Below are 17,477 nucleotides of genomic sequence, written 5' to 3' on the forward strand. Positions count from 1 at the left end.
GTCATTAAATACATCAACAGATGTAAAAACAAGAACTACATGATTATATCATTAGATGCAGAAAAAGCTTTTGATAAAATCCAGCATCCCTTCTTGATAAAATCCCTCAAATACCTAGGTATAGAAGGAACATACCTCAAAATAGTAAGTGCCATCTACGATAAACCCACAACTAACATATTGCTAAATGGACAGAAACTGGAAACATTTCCCCTAGAAACTGGAGCAAGACAAGGTTGCCCACAGTCACCCCTCTTCTTCAATGTTGTGTTGGAAGTCCTACACAACTAGGCAACTAGACAAGAGAAGGAAAACTGAGGTATCTAAAAGGAAAACCAAGGTATCCAAAAGAAAAAGAGGAAGTCAAGTTACCCCTTTTTGCTGATGATATGATCCTATACCTTGAAAATCCAAGAGAATCTGTCAAAAACCTGCTTGCACTGATAAAGGACTTTGGCAGAGTCTCAGGGTACAAAATAAATGCACAAAAGACAGTTGCATTCCTATACACCAACAAAAAGCAGGCAGAGACCCAAATTAAAAGCACAATCCCATTGACAATAGCCACACACACATACGAAGAAATACCTCGGCATCTTCCTAATAAGAGAAGTGAAAGACCTTTACAATAAGAACTACAAAACACTGCTCAAATAAATCCAAGAAGACACAAACAAATGGAAAAATATTCCATGCTCATGGGTCAGAAGAATCAACATTGTTAAGATGTCCATCCTACCAAAGGCAATCTACAGATTCAATGCAATACCCATTAAGTTACCAACATCATTCTTCTCAGACCTGAAAATGACAATACAGAAATTCATATGGAAACATAAATGAACATGAACAGCCAAAACAATGCTTAGCAAAAGAAACAAAGCAGGAGGTATTACACTTTCAGACTTCAAGCTTTGCTAAAAGGCTACAGTAATCAAAACAACCTGGTATTGGTACAAGAACAGGCACATAGATCAATGAAACAGGACAGAGATTCCAGAAGCAAAACCTCAATTTCTCAACCAACTCATCTTTGACAAAGGTTCCAACAACCACTGGGGAGAGGAGAACCTATTCAGTAAATGGAACTGGGAAAACTGGCTGATCACATGCAGAAGACTGAAGCAGGACCCCTACCTATCACCATACACAAACATCAACTCTAAATGGATCAAAGACCTAAACATAAAACCCCAAACTATAAGAATCTTTGAAAACACAGGAGACGCCCTTATGGAGATTGGAACTGGCAGCCAATTTCTTTTCAGAACTCTAAATGCCCATCTCTTAAGAAAAAAGACAAGTGGGATCTCATCAAAAAAGACAAGTGGGATCTAATGAGCTTTTGCAAAGCAAAAGAAACCATCAAGAGATCAGGAAGACAGCCCACAGAATGGGAAAAAATACTTGCAAACTGTGTATCTGAGAAAGTCCTAACATCTAGGATCTACAAGGAACTCAAATGCGCCGAAAGGAAAAAAACAAACAGCCCTTTTCAAAAGAGGACAAAAGACATGAATAGACACTTCTCAAAAAAGATATACGGGCCACCAACAGACACATGAAAAACTGCTCAGCCTCACCAATCATCAGAGAAATGCAAATCAAAACCAAATTGAGATACCACCTAACTCCAGTGAGAATGGCCATCATTAACAAAACAACAACAGATGCTGGCGAGGATGTGGAGAAAAAGGAACGTTTCTACATTGCTGGTGGGAATGCAAACTAGTGCAACCTCTTTGTAAGAGTGTGGTGATTTCTGAAAGAACTAGAAATTGACCTTCCATATGACCAGCAATTCCCCTATTGGGAATATACCCAGAGGAACTCAAATCATTTTACAAAAAAGACACCTGCACACGTATGTTTGTTGCAGCTCTACTCACAATAGCAAAAACATGGAACCAGCCATGCTGCACATCGAAGCTCAACTGCATAAAAAAATTGTGATATATATACATAATGAAATATTATGCAGCCAATGAGAAGGACAAACATATAGACTTCACAGCAAATTGGATGGATTTAGAGTCTATCATACTCAGTGATCTATCACAGAAACAAAGAACAGAATACCATATGGTCTTACTCATAAGCAGACCTTGAACAATTATCATAATACTACAAGAAAGGGATTGGCAGTAGTGGAAAACTGCCAGAGGGGAGTGGAATTGGCAGTTGAGAGAAAGTGTTAGGGGTGGGGGGTGGGATTGGCAGTTGAGGGAAACTGCTAGGGGAGAGAGGGACACACCTCATCAACAAGGGTACCTTCATAATCAACATTTGTATACCTAGCCTTGAATTGTACCCCCACATCTTTAAAATAAAAAACAAACTAGGCTTTGCAGACGCTGCCGCCTTGAGCCTTTTCCCTTCAGCCATGGTCAACCCCACCCGCCATCGACGGCGAGCCCCTGGGCTGCGTCTCCTTCGAGCTGTTTGCAGACAAAGTTCCAAAGACAGCAGAAAATTTTCATGCTCTGAGCACTGGAGAGAAAGGATTCAGTTATAAGGGTTCCTGCTTTCACAGAATTATTCCAGGGTTTATGTGCCAGGGTAGGACTTTACACGCCATAATGGCACTGGCGGCAAGTCCATCTATGGGGAGAAATTTGATGATGAGAACTTCATCTTGAAGCATACAGGTCCCGGCATTTTGTCCATGGCAAATGCTGGACCCAACACAAACGGTTCCCAGTTTTTCATCTGCATTACTAAGACTGAGTGGTTGGATGGCAAGCATGTGGTTTTTGGCAAGGTGAAAGAGGGCATGAATGTTGTACAAGCCATGGAGGGCTTTGGGTCCAAGAATGGCAAGACCAGCAAGAAGATCACCATTGCTGACTGTGGACAACTCTAATAAATTTGACTTGTTTTATCTTAAATTACCTGCTGTAGCTCAGGAGAGCACCCCCTCCATCCCGTTTGCTCGCAGTATCCCTATAATCTTTGTGCTCTCGTTACGATTCTTTGGGTTCCATATTTTCCTTATTCCCTTCCACGTCTAGTTGGATTGCAGAGAAATAAAAACTAAATAACAACAACAAAAAAAAACTATATTGCTTATCTTGAATAACAGCACCCCAACTATGGAGTGCATCATCCCTAAATTGACCCTGTCATTCCACTGATCTATCGGGTTGGGAATTTCTGAGTGATGAGATATGTGATAAGATCGTGATTGTCTGGTCTTGTCACACTCTTCCACTGTGAAATGCAATGTTTAATATGAGGACATTTTATGTGAATCCCATGAGAACACATCAGACACTCTTGAATAGTACTACTGGTCAAGTGCTGTAGCCTAGGATGGCAAATCAAATCCCAAAATATGTATTAATCCCCATTATGGTGAATTGCTACCGCTTTTAGGGTGAAAGAATTTCAATGTAATCCACCTGCCACTGCCTGGTTAACATCATTTGAGGGTTCATACCAGTCTCTACAACTGAAAAATCTGTTATTCAGTAGCACAATAGCTTAGATCACCTTAGTGAGAGACTGAGCACTAAACTATTGGTTATGAAGGACCTGTGTGACCAGGGCTGCCCATCAAGAGGTGACTACTGTCAGAGCCACCAAGTCATTACTGCTCCCTCTCACCAAGGCTCCCCTATGTAGTATGTATTGATTCCAAACTCTAAAGAACCCTACCAAGTGTTCTGTTTCTGTCTTGATGATAAGAAGTGAAAGGTGCAATAACTTGTCTTTCCCTTAGAAGGGATATCTCAGTATATCTCAAACCACTGTATACCTAAAAACTTCCACAATGTGGCAGTCTCCTTATTCTTAGTAGAGTTTATTGCCCACCCTCTGACACGCAAGCATGCATCATATTTGCCACTTTTTGATCAACCAGGTCCAAATAGCATAACATCTTCAACACAGTAGATCCGTATGGTTTTCTGTGAAAACCATACATAGTCTAACAATCAAATATATTGTAGACTATAGTCTAACAATCAAGTATATTTTGGACTATATTGTGACAGAGAGCAAGAGAGTTAACTTAGAGCAGGCTTTACTTCTGTAAACAGAACTTTACTTCTATAAACAGAATAGACAGATATTTCTGAGTCAGGCCCCTGGCCATTCTTGTTTTATAGAACTTTATGGTAATTTTGCCTACCTTGCCTCTCAAAACTAAATGTCACCAACTGTACTCTGCTATTCTGGAATCCTATCATCCATATCGACACTAGGAAGTCATGTTCCATAGCAGTCTGCCCTATCATCAAGCCTGGCCTATAAAACCTGTGTGTTGTACCTATCAGGGTTATGCACCATAGAATCCCCATTGGTTCAACGTACAAACCTTATCTTAAAAGACAGACCCCAACCATGAGCATCTCAGTTGCCAGTATCCCTCTCACTAGCATGTTCCTCATTGCTTTTGTATAACAAGTGTCTTCTAGTTCTCCAGGGGAATGCAATCAGTCAATGGGTTCTGTCATTGTAAAATATCCATTGCTCTGATTCTTTTGACCACATCTTCAATACTCTGCTAAGACATTTCCAGTGTCTCCACTTCATTGGCTGTCAACTAATATTGTTTCCAAGCTTCAAGGAGTCATCTATGCAATATATTAGAACTGTTTGCAAGTGTTCATGCCTGGATATTAAATCCCGAGTTATCATATAAATAAGTCCTCCTTTATTTAGTCATATTCCAACACTGCAGCACCCTCAATAACCACTCTCGGTATGTTCTCCTAGTTCCTGACATTATTATTTATTATTATCCAAGTACTGCAACATTTATGGTAAATAATGTTTTTTCACCTGAAGCAGCCAATATTTGCCTGATTGGATCATGTTGAGACCTGACCTAGCTATAGGCTTAGAAGTCATGAGATTAAGTTCAGGCAAACTTTGAGGAAGGCAAATATCGTCATTCAAGGCATATCTCTTTGTGAGGCCTCTACATGATCTTCACTCAGGAAGAAACTGTTGTCTCCTGGCAAAGGTAGGTGGGTTAGGAGGTGTGAGCCACTTCCCCAGGCCCAGAGAGTTCAGAGGAATCTTTGGGATTCGAGGTTCTCAAGCACATCCACCCAGGTATTCCCATCCCGGATCTCAGGATCATACTCCTTCAGTCCGTGATTCTGACGTGAGAAATTTGCTGAGATTATGAAATCATCCATCTCATAAGGTCTACTACTTTTGCAATTAATTCTGTTTCTGATCTTCCGCATAATCTTCCCTCCAACTGCAGTAATTGAGGTTCTCTTTAGAGCACTGCCAAAAACATAACTCTCAAATATTAAGGATATTCTTCCTTCCTTCCTTCCTTCCTTCCTTCCATCCTTCCTTCCTTCTTTCCTTCCTTCCTTCCTTCCTTCCTTCCTCCCTCCCTTCCTCCTCTCTCCTTCCTTCCCTCTCTCTCACATCTTCCATAGTATTTGTTTACCAACATTTACATTTCCTAGGCCTAGGGCACTGTGTGGCAACTTGTAGTCACTTGGTAAATATTTATTGAATTGAACTAATGGGAGAGGATTTGGGTGATTGAATTAACTATACACTGTTTGGTACCTCCCAAATCTCTGAACAGAACCAGTCAGGGGCTGGGCCAAAGGCAAAAGCAAGAAGAGACCAGCTTAGCCCATATCTGCCCATGTGGACTTTGGGTCTCCACCTTCATGACTCCCTCTGTATTACCACAAATCCTACTCTACTCAGCTCCTTGTATGAGGCAGATAAAGAAGAGTTCTGGAAAGTGAGCACAACATGATCAGTTAAAGAGTTATGGGGCTCTGACTTTCCTTGTATCTACAGAGAAATGGAATTAATTATATCAGCCCAAACTTACTTTTTAATTTGGTTGTTATATATGAATCTGTGTATGTTATCCTAGGTGGATCCCTTGGGTATAACCAAGACAGAAGATTGCTGTCCCTGTAGTCGCAGGAGGACAGCACCTGGATCTCAGAGATGAGGAATCATTAACTTTCCAGTGGCTACTGCCTCAGGGGGGGGGCAAGGGGCTGAATTTCACAAGGATGCAAGTGAGTCAGAGCCTGGAGACTGTGGCTGAATTTTGTCATTTTGTTGAAGACCCCACCTTTAATGATCAGTTTTAAGGCAGGGCTCAGCAGCACATGAAGGTACCACTTCGTAAGCTAGCCATATAAGAGAAAAAGGACATTTAAGTGGAACCAGGTCTACTATATTCAGTTTCTGGAGGCAGATGGAATCACACCGCCACTTCCCAATGAACTGAGTGTTTTATGACTCAGATGATCCTGGAGTGTTTAGGCAGAATCTCTCTAAACACATCTCTCTTTGCTCCCACACACTACTAGGCGGAAAAGAATCTGGGAAGAGGAATCTGAGTTTCTTTAATGTCCAAAGTTACTTTAGCATAACATGGTAAGTTAAAGGTTTATAGATAAACCCACAAAGATTCAGGGGCTTCCCATAAGAGTAGAATTTTTAGGAAGCCAGTGATCTGAGGCATTCTAGAACATCTCTCCCCTAAGATGAAGGAAAATTTGTTTCACCTCACAATTTCAATTAAGAAAGAGGTATAGGCCAGGCACAGTGGCTCAAACCTATAATCCCAGCATTTTGGGAAGCCAAGGTGAGAGGATTGCCTGAGTCCCATGGTTCGAGACTAACCTGAACAACTTGGTGAGACCTTGTCTCTACAACAAATCAAAAAATTAGCTGGGCATGGTGGCATGTGCCTGTAGTTCCAGCTACTTGGAAGGCTGAGGTGCAAGGATCACCTGAGCCCAGCAGGTCGAGGCTGCAGTGGTGTGAGCATGCCACTGCACTCCAGCCTGGGCAACAAAGTGAGACTCCAACTCAAAAAAAATAAAAAGAAAGGGGTATAGTACATGGTGGACTTGTTGCGAATTTGGAGATAGAATATAGCTTATCTGGGAATACAGTCTTGATCCAATTATCAGATAGCCCAAAAGTCATCCAGGAGAGAGGGCTCTACAGTGGTTTCAAGCTGCAGTGCAAGCGACCTTGTCATTTGGGTCACGGGGTTCTACACAGACATATCTGTGTAGGATTAAAATGCTGCTTGAAGTCTATAGAAAGTCCCAATAGGAGAGCTGCAGCACAAACTTCTACAGTTCTGGAGCAAAGCCATGTTCTCTGTGGCAAAGAACTATTGCCATTTGAAAAGCAGCTCCTGGTTTCAACACTAAGTCCTGGATAACACTGAGCACCAAACCATGGAACATTAAGTGACCATGTAATCAAAGCTGCCTATCCTGAGCTGAGTATTGTCAGAACCACCAAGTCATAAGGTCAGGCAGGAGGAGAGGCATCTGTTACATGATGGAAGGGCTACATTTGAAAGGAGTTCAAACAGATCTAGAAGGCACACATAAGTTACACTAAAAGATGATCCAAATTCTCATGGCACCCTTCTCTGTTGCATTGATACCTCTCCCTCAACCCAGTCCTGTGACCTCATAGGACCTCATGGTGGAGGATCCTATGACTAACTGACAGAAGAGAAAATGACTCAGACCTGGCACTCAGTTAGGTCGATGTGATTATTTGGTACTGACTGGAAGACATCTGCCACACTATATTTACACATAGAGTGGCCCTTAAGGACAGTGGCTAGGGGAAATCTTCCAGTAGGCAAAGCTTCAAGTAGTATACTTAGTTATCCCCTTCATTTGGGGGGAAAGACTGTCTGAGGTATAGAGAGATGCTAACTATTGGGCATTGGAAAATGAATCAGCTCATTACTCTGGAGCCTAGAAGAAAAAGACTGTACAATCAATTACAAAGAATTCTAGGGAGGACACGTGCTGAACCTATAGGACTAGGCACCAGTCATATTTATCATTTATCTCATGTTTATTTTCATCGGAAAACAGCCTCCTAGAAGAGGCATTCAACAACCAATGCATGAGACCGTTTGTCCTTGGGCTGAGTCAGTCTCTCCTCAGTCACTTCAGTACATATATAAGGGACCTATGAACCAAGTGGCCATGGTGGTTAGGAGGTCCAGCAACATGGAAACTTTATTACCAAGGCTGACCTAGCTACAGCTGCTGATGAATCATTAACTTTCTAGAATCAGAGACCAGTATTAAACCTTCACTATGGCATCATTCCTTGGAAAGGCCAGCCAAAAGGTGGGAGAGAATTTATACCAAAACACTTTAGCTTTAGTTGGGACAGTAGTTTATCATTACCTAAATTAATATATATTCCATATATCTTCTAAATATATACATATTACAAAAATGAGTTTTCCCACAGTGATTCTGCAAGTACCATTATCTGAGGGCTCACAGAATGCTTCATTAACCAACGTAGCATCCCAGACATCATTATCTTGAACCAAGGAATCCATTTAAAAGCAAGAAACTACAACAGTAGGCTCATGACCAAGGATTTATAGATACTGCCATATACCTCATTCCCCAAAAGCAACTAACCTGGTAGAATGAAAGAATGTCCTGTTGAAGGATCAGCAAAATCACAAGTTGGCAAACAACACTCTGCTAGGTTGGGATGCTGAACTCTAGGATGTAGTATGTGCACCAAACTAGAAGCTAATATATCATCCTGTGTTCCTACCAGCTGTAATATATAGATCTGAAAATCAATGGGTAGAAGTAAAAGTGGTCCCTATCTTTCCCACCTAGCAACCAATTTGAGGAACTTGCTCCCATTCCTATGACTCAACCAGATTAGAGGTCCTGTTTCCTGTTCCTGAAGGAAACACTTCCTCCAGGGCATGTAGTATGGGGCTCACTGAACTAGAAGCTGCAAGTGAGACCTGGTTACTTTATGCAACTCATGCCAACCAGAAAGCAAAGAAGGGAACTACTAATTTGATTACATGAGGCGGAATCTGCACAGTGAGGGAGCTATAGAAAACTATATAGGAGCCCCTTATGTTCTCGTCAAAATGCTAAGGCCTGGTAGAGAAAATTTTCTGAGGAATTGTGATCTAAGTAGAAGTTCCAGAGGTCACACAATATTGAGAAACACTAGCATTTTGACCATCTAGGGTAGAAAAAAATAGCTCAAAAATACATTTAGGACTCCAGAAAAGCTATGCCTTTCTATTAGGATTACCCTGGACCTACCCTAAAGAAGTTTAAATCAAAACCTCAACAAGTTTAAACTCAAGAAGTTGAAATCAAAGTCTCAAACAAGCTGTGCTGCCATTAAATTAAATGCCTTCCAGAACAAAATTCAACACTATCTAAAAGAAGACAACAAAATTCAGATGCTCATAATATAGTATACATTATGTCTAACATATAATTTTAAAAACTACTAGATATAAAATCTAACATATAATCCAAACTTACTAGAAGTGAAAAAATGTGCTGGATACCAAGTAGAAAAACACGGAAAAAAGAACTGATCTAGAGATTACACAGATTTTTGGAATCCACATAGAAGAACTTTAAAATAGATTGAATGAAAATAGGGTTTTTTTGTTTATTTGTTTTCTGTTTTTGTTTGTTTGTTTGTTTGTTTTTGAGTTGGGAGTCTCATTCTGTTGCCCAGGCTGGAGTGCAGTGGCACAATCACAGCTCACTGCAGCCTCAACTTCCTGGGCTCAGTTGATCCTTCGGCCTCTGCCTCTCAAGTAGCTGGGACTACAGGGGCACACTAGGCTATGTTTTTTGATTTTTTTTTTTTTTTTGAGTTGGAGTCTCACTCTGTCGCCCAGCCTGGAGTGCAGTGGCCACTCCCAGCCACCGCAGCCTCGACCTGCTGGGCTCCAGCGATCCTTCCGCCTCAGATTTGCCTCAGAATTTTTTTGTAGCAAAAACCTCTTGCTATGTTGCCTAAACTGGTCTTGAATTCCTGGGCACAAGCAATCCTCTCACCTCAGTCTCCCAGAGTGCTGGGATTAAAGGCGTGAGTCTCTGTGCCCTACCAGACTTCTTTAAAATGAACATAAAGGAAAATGTGGACATAATTGGTAGTGAGGGAACACCCCTCTATCCCTGAAGGAGCTGGAGGAGGGGCAGGAAACCATTTGGTGTCAGGACTGTATAGTGATACCAAGTCAAAAACAAAATCTGCCATTACTGAGGGAGAAATGGGAAATTCCTGTCCAAGACCAACTTCAGATCTAAGCCTGAGTTTGGTTGCCACAAGAAAAGACAGAAATACTGAGAAAGCCCCATTCCCAAGGCCAGACTTGCCCAAGACTGAAGCTGGACCTTGACAACTGATAATTTTCTTTGCCCAAAAGCCTAGCACAAAATAATAAGCGGTAGCAGTTTTCTAGTAGGAGAAGGGAAAGAGAATGGAAAGAAAACCCTCTTTTGCATGAACACATAGGAATAGCTAAATATTGAAGGGAAAGCATGAAAACTAAGACATATCCTCTAACCCTCAGCTCCAACCTTAGGCAGAAGGCAACAATAGCACACTACTAGAGGAATTTAACTCAGTGGTATGCAGAAAGCAAAGATAGCAACAACAAAATCCAACCCTAGTTCCATTTCTGTCTCAAACTCACACACTAACTGCATAACATATTTCTAGACATAAATACTATTTAACTCAGTGCCTGCTGTTCTACACATTATGTTTAGCATTAAATCAAGAATCATGAGACACGCAAATATCAATTAAAACAACTCATTACAAGGAGGTAAGTCAGTCAATAAAACTAGACTAAGAGATGACTTAGATGTTGGAACTATGAGATGAGGGCGTCAAGATAACTATGATTAATATGTGACCATGCATAGATAGATGGGGGATTTCAACAGAGAGTTGCAAACTATAAGAAAGAGCTCAATAAAAATGTTAGAAATAAAAACATGACATCAGAGATAAAGAATTTGTTTTAATTCTATTTTAATAGACTCTGTTTTGCATTATTTATTCTTAGTTATTTGATATTTTATGCTATTGTTAATGACATCTTTCTTTTTATTTTGTTTTCTACCACCTTGTTACTAATAGTGCAAATGATTTTCACATATTAAGTTTGTTCTTATACCTTGCTAAAGTTATTAATTTTTATAATATACTTGTAGATTTTTTGGGATTTCTAAGTACATGATCATTACAACAGTGTTGTACATCAGTACAACACTGAGAAGATGTAATATTTGTGGGCATTTTTGTCTTGTTCCTGATCTCAAAGGCAAACCTTTCAATGTTTAATCAATTCTATGTGTTGTCACAAAATGTGAAGCAATGGGAACACTCATATGCTCATGGTGGAAGTGTACATACACATAACTATTTTGAAAATAAGCAGTCATTAACTACTAAAGCTAAAATATACAAATTCTATGAAACTACAAAACCAGAAGAAAACATTAGGAGAAATACTCCAGGACATTGATCTGGGCAGATTTCTTGAGTAAGACTTCAAAAGCACAGGCAACCAAAGAAAAAATGGACAGATGGTATCACACCAAGCTAACAAGCTTCTGCACAGCAAAGGAGACAATTAACAAAGTGAAGAGACAACCAACAGAATGGAAGAAAATATTTACAACTGTCAAGGGATTAATAACCACAATATAAAAGGAACACAAACAACTCAATAGTTAAAATAAAATCCAATTTTTAAAATAAAAAAAGATCTGAACAACATTTCTCAAAAGAAGATATAGGCTGTACAAGAAGACATACAAATGGCCAATAGGTATGCGAAAACAAATTCTCAACCTCACTAATCATCAGAGAAATGATGATAGAATGAAATCAAAACCAAAATAAGATATCATCTCACTTCAGTTAAAATGTCTTTTATAAAAAAGACCCAAAAAATGAATCCTGGCAAGGATGCAGAGAAAGAGGAACACTTGTAAACTGTTGGTAGGAATGTAAATTAGTGCAGCCGCCACTATGGAAAACAGTATTGAGATTCCTCAAAAAACTAAAAATTGAACTCTCATATGATCCAATAATTCCACACCTGAGTGTATATTCAAAAGAAAGAAAATCAAAATAACAAATAAATATCTGCACTCCCATGATTATTGTAGCATCCATCACAATAGCCAAGATATGAACTCAACCCAAGTGTTCATCAGCGGAGGATTAGATTAAGAAAATGTGGTATATATACAAAATGGAATACTATTCTGCCATTAAAAAAGAATTAAATCCTGTCATTTGCAACAACATGGATAAAACTGGTGAGTGAAATAAGCCAAGCACAAAAAGAGCTAAAAAAAAAATTAATCTCATGGAGATAGAGAATAGAATGATGGGTACCAGAGACTTGAGAAGGTTAGTGAGAAGGGGGAAAAAAAGACAGGTTACCTAATGGGTAAAAATATATATAGTTAGATACAAGTAGTAAGAGCTAGTTCAGTACACAATAGTACAACTATAGTTAACAATAATTTATTGTACATTTCAAAACAATTAGAGAAGTGGAATTGGAATGTTTCTAACACAAAGAAAGCAGATGTTTGAGGTGATGGATATCCCAGCTACCCTTATTTGATCATTATATATTGTATGCTCATATTAAAATATTACATGTACACCATAAATACATATAACTATTATGTATTCATAAAAAATTTTTTTTAAAAGAAATTATAATTCTGGATGTACACCCAACATAACTGCATGTACATATGCAGTTGGGAGATATGATAAGAATGTGTTCTTTGTTTTTTTATCAGCGTCACGCTATGTCCTCCAAGCTGGAGAACAGTGAGTGGCACACCCAAGGCCACCACAGCTTCGACCTGCTGGGCTCAGATAGTCCTTCCACTTCAGCCTTCCAAGTAGCTGGAAATACAGGCGCATGCCACCACACCAGGCTAATTTTTTAATTTACAGTAGCAATGAGGTCTCACCAAGTTGCCCAGGCTGGTCTCGAACCCCTGGACTCAAGCAATCCTCTCTACTCGGCCTCCCAGAGTGTTGAGAAAGAATGTTTTATAGCAGCACAATTCATAGAAACCAAAAACTGGAAACAACTTAAATTTCAATCAACAGTAGAATGGATATATTGTGATATAGACATATAATAAAATATGCATTGTTTATCTACCTTACACAACAGACCACCCCCAAAACTTAGTGACTTAAAACAACAACCTTTCATTTAGCTCACAATTTTTTGGATCAGCAATTTAGACTCAGCTCAGCTGGGAAGTTCTGTGATCAATTGTAGGACTCTTTTACGTCTCTGAGGGCTCTGTTCAGACAACCAAGCTTACTCAGTTCTGGTCCACATATATCATTCTCCAGCAGTCTAGCTGGAGAGGTAGGAGTCCTATTACACAGAACAGTAGCACACAAGGCTGCTGGAGGGGTGAGCTCAGACCTGGCACATGATCACTTTCACCACCTTCCATTGACTAAAGCAAGCCACCGTCACAGCTCAGATTTAAGGGAAGAGAACAAGACCCCATCTTTTTATGGGAGGAGCTTTAAAGACATATTGCAAAAGGCTTGGGTAGGGAGGAGTGAAGGATTATGGGTATTTCTTTAATCTATACAAAAAACTAATATAGAAATGAAAAACAATAATCTGCTACTACACAAAATAACATGGATTAATCTCATAAATAATGTCAAAATAAATAAAACCAGGCATAAAAAATGCATGCGGTATAATTCTTTTTATATAAAGTTCAAAATTTGACAGAATTAAAATATAGGGTGTATAGATACTTGCTTAATATAGTTTTTTCCATTCATTGCTTTATTTTATTTTATTGCATTTTTTTAAATTTTAGAGTTGTGGAGCACATGTGAGGATTTGCTGCAGGTGTAAATTGCATGCGAGTGAGAAATGAGCTTTTAACAAGCCCTCTCTCTCCCTGGTAGTGAACATGGTACCAAATAGGTTGTTGTGTGCCCCTTATCTCCCTTCCTTCCCTCCCTCCTTTAGCAGTGCCCTATGTTTGTTGTTTCCACCTTTGTGCTTGTGAGCCCAATGTTTAGGATTTTCTTATGAGAATTTGCAGTACTCAGTATTTTGTTTCTGTGATAGTTCATTTAGAGTGATGGTGTCCATCTGCACACATGCTGCTGCAAAGGATGTGATTTTGTTCTTCTATATGGTTGTATAGTATTCCATCGGGTATATGTACCATGTTTTCTTCACCCAAGCCACTTACAATGGGCATCTGAATTGGTTCCATGTTTTTGCTCTTAAAAATAGTGCTGCAAGCCGGGCTCGGTGGCTCAGCCTGTAATCCCGCGCCTTTGGGAGGCTGAGGTGAGTGGATTGCCTGAGCCCGCGGGTTTGAGACCCGTCTGGGCAGCGAGACCTCATCTCTACAATAACTCAAAAAAATCAGCCGGGTGTGGTAGCGCATGCCTGTAATTCCGGCTACTTGAAAGGCTGAGGTGGAAGGATCGCCAGAGCCCAGCAGGTTGAGGCTGCGGGGGCCGGGAGCGGCCACTGCACTCCAGTCTGGGCGACAGAGTGAGACTCCAACTCAAAAAAAAAATTTTTTTTTAAATAGTGCTGCAATACAAATAAACACAATCAGAAATACAAAAGATCAAATTACAACTGACCCCAAAGAAATACAAAAGATTGTCAGAGATACACCTGTATGGGAACAAACTTGATAACCTAAATGAAATGGAGGATTTTCTGACATTACACAACCTACCCAGGTTGAAACAAAAAGACATTAGGACACTAACTAGACCAATAACAACCCAGGAAATTGACTCTGTCATACGAAAACTACCTACAAAAAAAAGCCCTGGACCAGATGGCTTTCCAACAGAATTCTACAAAGCGTACAAGGAGGAGCTGATACCAATCCTACTGAAAGTATTTCAGGCAATTGAGAAAGATGGAATTCTCCCCCAAATCATTTTACGAAGCTAACATCACACAGAAACCCAAACCGGGCAAAGATCCAACAAAAAAAGAGAACTACAAGCCAATATTCCTCATGAACATAGATGCAAAAATCCTCAGCAACATTCTAGCGAATCGGATCCAAAAACACATCTCAAAAATCATCCACCATGGCCAAGTAGGATTCATCCCCAGGATGCAGGGCTGGTTCAACATTCACAAGACCATAAATGTAATTAAATACATCAACAGATGTAAAAACAAGAACTACATGATTATCTCATATTACTCTGGTAAGGTCACACCTGTTAGTTTTAGATTTTGCTACATTTGCTTTTGAGGATGTAACCATGAATTAACTGCCTGCTCCAATGTCCAAGAGGGTGTTTCCTAAGTTTTCTTCTGAGAGTCTTATAGTTTGAGGTTTCTCATTTAAGTCCTTGATCCTTTTTGAGTTAAATTTTGTATATGACTATAGACAGGAGTCCAGTTTCATTCTTCTACATGTGGTTAGCCAGTTTTCACAGCACCATTTGCTAAATGTGGTTTCCTTTCGCCAATGTTTGTTTTGTCAGCCTTGTCAAAGATGAGTTGGTTGAAAGTTCATGGTTTTATTTCTGGAGTTTCTGTCCTGTTCCATTGGTCTACGTATCATTTTGTACCAGTACCATGCTGTCTTGGTTACTGTAGCCTTGTCGTAAAGTCAGGAAAAGTAATGCCTCCAGTTTTGTTCCTTTTGTTGAAGATTGCTTTAGCTATTTGGGCTCTTTCATGCTTCCATAGGAATTCTTGTGTTGTCTTTTCTAGGTCTGCAAAAAAATAATGCTAGTAATTTGATAGGAATTGTGTTGAATCTGTAGATTGCCTTCAGTACAATGAACCTCCTGACTTTTTTTTTTAAGATGTGTACAATTCAGGGTTAAGTATATTACATGATCATTGTACAGGTAAAGTTTGGGCCTCACGTTGGCCCCCACATCACCTGGTTTGAGATCAGGTTCCCTTATTGATGGTTTGTGCCCACCTCCCTCCCCTGTCCCGCTACTGCCAATCCCCTTCTTATAGTGTTATGATAATTGTTCAGAGTTCACTTATGAGATCATGTGGCACTCAGTTCTTGTTTCTGTGACAGATCACTGTGTATTATAGACTCTAAATTCATCCAAGTTGCTGCAAAGTTCATAATTTTGTCCTTCTTTATGATTGCATATTATGCCATCATGGAGATGTACCATAATTTTTTCATCAAGTCCACTTTCAGTAGGCAGTATGGTTGATTCCGTGTTTTTGCTATTGTAAATAATGCTTCAGTAAACACGCGTGTGCAGGTATCTTTTTCATAGAATGATTTGAGTTCTCCAGGTATATACCCAGAAGAAGGATTGCTGTGTTATATAGAATGTCAATTTTTAGATCTTTTAGTATTCACCACATAGTTCTCCACAGAGATTTTTCTAGTTTACACTCTCACCAACAGTGTAGAAGTGTTCCCTTTTCCCCACTTCCTCTCCAGCATCTGTTGTTTTTTTTTTGTTATTGATGATGACCATCCTGACTGGAGTTAGGTGGTATCACAGTGTGGTTTTAATTTGCATTTCTTTTATGATTAGTGAGGCTGAGAATTTTTTCATGTGTCTGTTGACTGCTCGTATGTCTTCTTTTGAGAAATGTCTATTCATATCTTTTGCACTCTCTGTAATAGAGCTGTTTGCTTTTTTCTTTTTGGCATGTTTGAGTTCCTTGTAGATCCAAGATGTTAGGCTTTTACAGTTGGTAAATATTTTTTCTCATTCTGTGGACTGTCTCCCAGCTCTCATGATGGTTTCTTTTGCTTTGCAGAAGCTTTTCAATTTGAGGTCCCACTAGTCTATCTTATCTCTTATGGCGTGGGCATTTGGGGTTTTGATCAGAAATTGGCTGCCAGTTCCAATTTCTATCAGGGTGTCTCCTGCATTTTCTAAGGTTGTTATAGTTTGAGGTTTTACATTTAGGTTTTTGATCCATTTAGAGTTGGTTTTTGTGTATGGTGATAGGTAGGAATCTTGTTTAAATCTTCTGCATGTGGTCCGCCAGTTTTCCCAGCACCATTTACTGTATAAGTTCTCCTTTCCCCAGTAGTTGTTGGTGGAGACTTTGTTGAAGATGGATTAGTTGAAAAATTGAGGTTTTGATTCCAGAATCTCTATCCTGTTCCTTGGTCTATATGCCTTGATCTATATGTTCTTGTACCAATATCAGACTGTTTTGATTATTGTAGTCTTATAAAAAGTTTAAAGTCTGTAAGTGTGGTACCTCCTGCTTTGTTTCTTTTACTGAGAATTATTTTGGCTATTCATGGTCATTTATGTTTCCATATGAATTTCTGTATTGTCGTTTTCAGGTCTGAGAAGAATGATGCTGGTAATTTAATGCGTACTGCATTGAATCTGTAGATTACCTTAGGTAGAATAGACATCTTAACAATGTTGATTCTTCCAACCCATGAGCATTGAATATTTTTCCATTTGTTTGTGTCTTCTTTGATTTCTTTGACCAGTGTTTTATGGTTTTCATTGTAAAGAATGAAAACTTTACTTCTCTAGTTAGGAAGATGCCAAGGTATTTCATTTTTGGGGGGTGGCTATCTTGAATGGGAATGTGCTTTTTATTTGGTTCTCTGCCTGGTTGTTTTTGGTGTATAAGAATGCAACTGTCTTTTGCACATTGATTTTGT

General features: G+C 39.5%; 1 pseudogene; it reads left to right on the top strand.

Annotated features, from left to right (window-relative positions):
* The first annotated feature begins 2,381 nt into the window (after positions 1-2,381).
* On the top strand, positions 2,382-2,863 carry LOC103254021 (annotated as a pseudogene).
* Positions 2,864-17,477: the final 14,614 nt, after the last annotated feature.

The sequence above is a fragment of the Carlito syrichta genome, unplaced genomic scaffold (assembly GCF_000164805.1).
Source record: "Carlito syrichta isolate Samal-C Ts95f unplaced genomic scaffold, Tarsius_syrichta-2.0.1 Scaffold262780, whole genome shotgun sequence".
Classification (NCBI taxonomy): Eukaryota; Metazoa; Chordata; class Mammalia; order Primates; family Tarsiidae; genus Carlito; species Carlito syrichta.